Raw genomic sequence first — 6,966 nt, 5'->3', positions numbered from 1 at the left:
AACTATATATATATATTTTTTTTTGTGTGAAAATACTAACGTGCCTACATTTGCACACTGTATGTATGTGCAAGTGTGTGTGTGTGTGTGTGTGTGTGTGTGTGTGTGTGTGTGTGTGTGTGTGTGTGTGTGTGTGTGTGTGTGTGTGTGTGTGTGTGTGTGTGTGTGTGTGTGTGTATCAACAGTCAATCCAGGCAGGGGTCAGAAATCAGGATCATCATCATGACAGATGTTCTTATGAGCCTGATGACATTCACAGCAGTAATTTCATTTTGTCTAAAGACAAACTGTGCAAAACCGTCTGAAATGGAAAAAAAAAGGAGAAAAAGGGAGCAGAAAGACAAAGTGCAAGAAAGACAAAGAGCACTTGAGAGTCATGGACGGATAAAAAGCCTCTTTATGGGTTATTACAAGCACCTCTTTCATTTCCTCGCTGACACACAATGAAAAATTAGGATGAGGCACGACCGCTCCGTCTCCAGCAGTGTGGAATCACCAGGAAAAGCTTGAAACTGTCCTCAGCAAGACACAACATTAATCCACCGGCAATTAACGGTCTCTGATTGGCCAATCAGGATTTGTTTGGAAATGCAAAACCAGGTTTTGGAGGATGTGCGGTTCTTTACACAACGCGTGGCAGGGTCATTTCCTTTCAAAAAGCCCTGAAAAGTTTATGGCACTGATTCTGTCCGTGTTCAGAAGCTCTTGTTTAAACAGTCACAAGGTAATAAAATAGGACGTCAGACTGACAGTTCACTTGGTTCATATATATATAAAACTAAATGAAAAGAAACTCAAAAACAATGCAGAAAATGATCCAGGATAACTAAAATTGAAAATGAGTGAATCTTTCCAATATCTCTGAGCCACGGCAAGTTCTAGAAGGAAGTCCGACACTTAGAGGCCTTTAACTGACATTTTATCTCAACACCTAAACTTCATCTGTTAAAACTCAGTTTGTCAGTTTGATTTCGAGTTACTGACTTTTATTGCCTCCGTGCAATAAAATCACAAACACGACACGATAACTGTCACAACAACTCATAACATTTTACAGAGATGGTCACGGCTGACTTCAGCCTGCCCCTCAAACGAGCTCTGAGAGTTTGGATTGGTCACTTGATAACAGTCATTCATCACGACCGGACGTGTAGCGACGACAACTGACATGTTCACACTGTAACAGAACCGCAGGCTGACAGAGATGCTTGATGAAAGTGTAAATGACAAACGTTTAATCAACCGAAATGTAACATCAACAGCCACGGGGGCTGTAGTTAATGAGAAGTAATGGAAGAAGCCTTCTGGGGGCTTTTTTTTCCCGTATAGCATAGGAATGTAACTCACACCATTTAGTGTGAATGGTGCGCCATGGAATGCTTTAAATAATCAAAACCTGAGATTTATGAATTGGCCAAGGAGTTCTGAAAATAGTCTGTGTGGAAAGTTCATTTACTTTCCAACCATATTCATTCTGCTCTGCTTCTATGCATTTGATATCTATTCACTATGAGTCAGCATGTTCAAAATGAACTCAACATTTCACATCAACATTAGTTAACTACCCTAGTTAACATGAAGAATGAACAATACTTCTTCAGCATTTATTCATCTTAGTTAATATTCATTTCAACATTTACTAATACGTCATTAAATGCACTGTGAACTGACATGAACAAACAATGAGCAGTTGTATTTTTATTAACTAACGTTAACAAAGAATAATAAACACTGTAACAAATGTATTGCTCATTGTTAGTTCAAGTTAGTAAATACATTAATATTAACTAATGAACCTTATTGTAAAGTGTTACCTGATATACTATTAAAAAATGACAACATTGTTAATTGAAGATCAGTTTAATCAACAGAAACTCAAAATATTAGGTTATCTGAACAACATTAGTGAATTTGACAGAAGAAAAAAAAAGTTGTTTGCAAATATGCAAATATTTTTACAGTGTGTCACCACTCTTGAAAGTGGAAAGAAAAATTGTTGTATTAAAAGCTTTCTGAAGTGTTGTCTTTAAGAATGCAAATGATACATTTTCTAATTGAATGTGCGGTCATTTGCATACATTCCAAAAACAGAAATCTGAAACCTGTATAAAGCCATGTTCAAAAGTCTTATATAATTTTGAGGGGATTTTTGGATATCTTTTTTTATTCCGCCATAAATCAGTCATTTTCACCACGATTAACACTATAGGTATATGATTCAGCACTGCAGTACCTGCAGAAACATCTCGTTGCATCTTTCAGCTGTTCGGTTGCATCAGATCTCCGGAAATAAATCAGGACCTGCATCTACGTGAATGTGTTTGTTTCTCTCCCTCTTACTTTTTCTGCTTCTTTCTCTCTGTTGCTTTCAAGAGTAAAGAGAGAGAGAGAGAGAGAAAGCACTAGCCACACATCATTTCTGGGCCTTTGCACTGCCAGGACACTCAATCCCAAGTGGAGAAAGTAACAAGCAATAAAAGAAATAAAAGGAGAAACAGACAGATAAAGAAGAGAAGATTGGGAACGGAGGGGCGCAGCTGGGTTTGCCCCGTGCACACGGAGGGTTCTGGCAAGCGAGAGTGTTCGGGGGTGTACAGGCAGTATCTGCCCTCGGGGGGGACATGGTGGGGCAGGAGGGGGGGAGGTGGGGGTCTCGACCCTCATCAATCTCACTCAGAACCCGCTTCAAGACACCAGAGGGGCCCAACCCCGCAGGCCAGAAACCCCCATCCTGTTCACCATACGCACGGGGGCGAGGAAAAGACCCCACTATTGTACACAGCGGGAGGATGGCACACACGCACACACCCAACGAATCCAACTGCCAACTAAGTTCTCTTTTAAGGGGAATACTTGATCTAAGTGCGTGTTTGAGAACGAGAAGTGACTTCAGACAGGTAAAAAAAAAAGAAAGAAAGAGAAACCATCATGGGATGTCAAAATAAGATGATTTAATAGTGTCACGTCCCGCTCGAACACTTGATCAAACCCACGTCTGACACCCAACGTCAAGGAAACTAGCATAATCTGTCTTCTGTGTGACATGACGCACGCCACAACCGTTTACTACCTTTAATTACTTAAATAAATAGTTTTAAAGGATTCAAAACTATGGGGAATCAAAAGGGGAAGCTGCAAACAGGATCTCTTTAATATCTCAATTCTGGACAGCGATGAGATTAAAAGGAGAGCAAATGGAGACTGGCAAAGAGACACTGAGTCTCAAACTGAACTCAAATCAAATCAAATCAAATTCTCTTAAAACTACACTATACTACACATATTCATTTGTGAATATTTCTCCAAAGGAAGTTAAGGAGAAAAATCTGAAAACTAAGTTGACACTTAAGGCAATTTTTTTTAACATTGAATAAAGCCAGGTTCAAAATTATTTTCTGATTTATATCCCTCCATAGATCAGAAAATAATGTCAACAGCCAGAAAACGAATTGCACCATGCTTTTATGAATACAATGTTATATAAACCAGATGAACAAACCCCTATGGAAAAACCTTCAGAATATAGATATTATAATAAAATTGGAAAATTTGGTTTATGGAAGTGCTGCCGAAGTGGAGATTTCTGGCTCAGTGCAGGAGAGAAACATAGCCTTTAATTGAAATCTGCATATGTAATTAGATGAAGTGCAATAAAATATTGATGTAAAATGTTGATGTTTTCTTTTCCACTATTCTGAAAGAAGACATGTTATGGAAGCAAAAGGTTACACTTTATTTTAAGGTGACATAGTTACATCATACCGAGTAATATTAACTAACATGTACTTACTATAGAGTTACGGTTAGGGTTTGGTTTAGTTACTTGTAATTATGCATCATTTACTGTTGTTACAAAGTACACATAGTAACGTGTCTACGTCAGTGTTACCACACCTAAAATCACAAAATGAATTACAGTGCAATAAAAAAATTGCTTTGCCTGTACAGTGTCTTGTCTTAAAACATAACGGAGATATCCAAAACAACTTTTGAGCAATGCCATTTTCCTCTGGACACATTACTGCAAAGTAAAGAGAAAGAGAAAGAGAAAGAGAAAGAGAAAGAGAAAGAGAGAGAAACCGCAGGTGTATGAGTGAATCTGTGAATATAAAAGTGTGTGTGTGTGTGTGTGTGTGTGTGTGTGTGTGTGTGTGTGTGTGTGTGTGTGTGTGTGTGTGTGTTAAAGAAAGATGGAGAGAGTGCTTTGCGTGAATGTGTACTCGGATGATAAGGAGGGTAATTAATTTTGTTTAATTAATTGCTACAATGCTGCTATCATCACAGGGACTGAAGAGCACAACTTCTACTGTTCTAAAGTGGCGAAACACACACACACACACACACAAAGTCATACACCACAACCTCATAAAGGTTGGGGACACGTTCGTTCAGAATACAGATGAGAAGACAAGCTTTACGAACATGGATCCTTACATCTGTGAATCATTTGCAGACTAATTTATGAACAAAACATCGACACATGATACATCCAAGATACATAAACCGAGTCATGCACTCGCGTTTCCAGTGCAAAAATCACATGAACTGACAAAACACACGCTACATGACGGATGCAAACCACTATGTTCCACTATTACCATCATACATGACTATAAACATCAGAACGAGAACGAGAGGGAGAGAGAGGAAGAGCAGGACAGGATGGTAGAGGACAAGGGCCAAAATGTAAAAATCAATTTGCCAACTAAAACAGATGACCCTAAACTCAGTGTGGGGCTGGTAATGGTGGGGGGCTCCCACGGTAAATTCAATTTACTCAGCCCTACCAACTCAATTTGTGCTTCCATTTGGGGGCAGAAGAGAGGAGCGGCGCCACGGGATCAAGCGTCCCCCCAGGCCCCTGCGGCTCCTCTACATATGTTCCTCTTCCCAAACCTAATAATACCCACTCCAACCAGAGCCAGGTATCTCGATTCTGTTTTACACACACAAATACACCGTTTCTATTATTTGCACCATACAGGTTTTTTCCCACACACATGTTCTTAGTGTTCCTTGCTGGTTGGTACAATACTGCAGTGCTGCTTACATTTACATTTTTGGATTGGATTCAAGGCATACAATTTATTAGTTCATGCATTCCCTGGGAATCGAACCCATGACCTTGGTATTTCTTGAGCTAATATTTCAATGGTACACTGTTGTCACATGACCTCGATCTATACATGATTACTTCCGAACAGATCATATTTTAGTCCAATTTTTTTAAAACATTTGTTCAAAACTTAAATAACACAAATAACGAGTCAGGAAAATATTACATATTGCAACTTACGGTTCATTGCTCACAAAAAATATTTTATTATTAAAAAGCATTTTATTGTGAGATACAATATTCTGCACAATTCTGTTACATGGATAAAATCTGCAGTACATATCCATTCTGCTGCAGAAATAGTGATAGCAACAGTTTCTCTCTCAAGTGATACTAGAACAGGATGGACATATCATACTTCATGTTTGAATAAATAAAGAGCTGCACAAAAGGTTTAATGTAATAAAAAAAAAAAAAATAGAATATATATATATATATATATATATATATATATATATAGGTCACACTTTAGATTAGGGTCCAATTCTTACTATTAACTATGACTTTTGCCTCAATAAACTCTTAATTATGGCTCATTAATAGTTAGTAAGGAAGTTGTTGTTTCGGTATTGGTAGGATTAGGGATGTAGAATATTGTCATGCAGAATAAGGCATTAATATTTGCTTTATAAGTACTAATAAACAGACAATATCCTAGTAATATAATAAACAACTAGTTCATAGTGAGAATTGGACCTTAAACTAGTATTACCAAAAAATATATAATAAAACTAAATAATAATAATAAAATAAACAAATAATAAAAAGTATATTTAAAAATAATATAATCTGTATTAAAAATAATTATATAAGCAACTCATATTAATCGTGGCCTGGTATGAATAACATGCTCTTCAAAATGACAAACTTTTATTCTGTCAGAAATTCTCAAAGGGATTTTTTGCTGACAGAATCATGCTTCAGTAGTTCTTTCGGCCTTGGGAAATGATGACAGACAGCTCCTGAATTTGAGGTTGTCCCGAAAGAAAACTGCTTCCCGTTTCTGTCTGTTTCGGTGTGCCTCAAAACGTCAACTTTTAGCCCTGAGCAGGTCCAAACTGTGATTACCACTAAAAGCTGTTTTAGGTTTTTAGGCTATTGTTCTTACTTTCAGATGACACAAAACACAGAGGTGCACTTAGCGTGCTGACCCCACGCAAACGCATTTACAGACCACTAGTCTCTGATCGGCAGACAGTGTGTCAGATAGACCGAGACACCGCTTTCATTACTAACGGATTCTTACAGCCACAATGTTGTTTGCAAACAAAAATGAGGTTTAAGAAGCCAACAGAAAACCACAGGGAGAGAGAGAGAGAGAGATAAAGAGTGAACAGGTTTGGATGGAGTGGTTACACATACAGACTGTTATATCCACAAATATAATCGAGTGAGATCAGACAGGCTTCATCTAAATCTCCACCTCTTTTATTCATTCTGTCTGTCTCTATTTTCTTTTCCTCCGTTCCTTTCTCTCGCTTTCTCTCTCTCTTTCTCAGGCGCTTGGTTTCTTGCTCTATTTTCTCCCTTCCTCTGATTGGCTGCATGGGTGCTTTTCTGCCCTCTCATTGGACGAGATCTCTCTCTCTCTCCTTCTTGCGCTCCCACTTTCTCTCCCTTTTCCCATAATACCCATGGTTGGTGAGCAGGAGCTAAGGGTCTGTCCAATCATTGTCTGAGCCATCAATCAAAGCTGACGGGCCCAAGCGACATGAAAAGAAACCTCAGTGGCAGCCATTAACCGAACACCCCTCCACCACCCCTCTTCTCTCCCTCTCTCTCTCTCTCTCTCTCGCTCTCTCAACCCCCCGTGCTTTGTTTTCCTTTCAGCAGACAAAAACGGACTGACA

The sequence above is a fragment of the Scardinius erythrophthalmus genome, assembly GCF_964197995.2.
Source record: "Scardinius erythrophthalmus genome assembly, chromosome: 1".
Lineage (NCBI taxonomy): Eukaryota > Metazoa > Chordata > Actinopteri > Cypriniformes > Leuciscidae > Scardinius > Scardinius erythrophthalmus.
The sequence above is the reverse complement of the archived record's forward strand: the minus strand, read 5'-3'. Positions refer to the sequence as shown.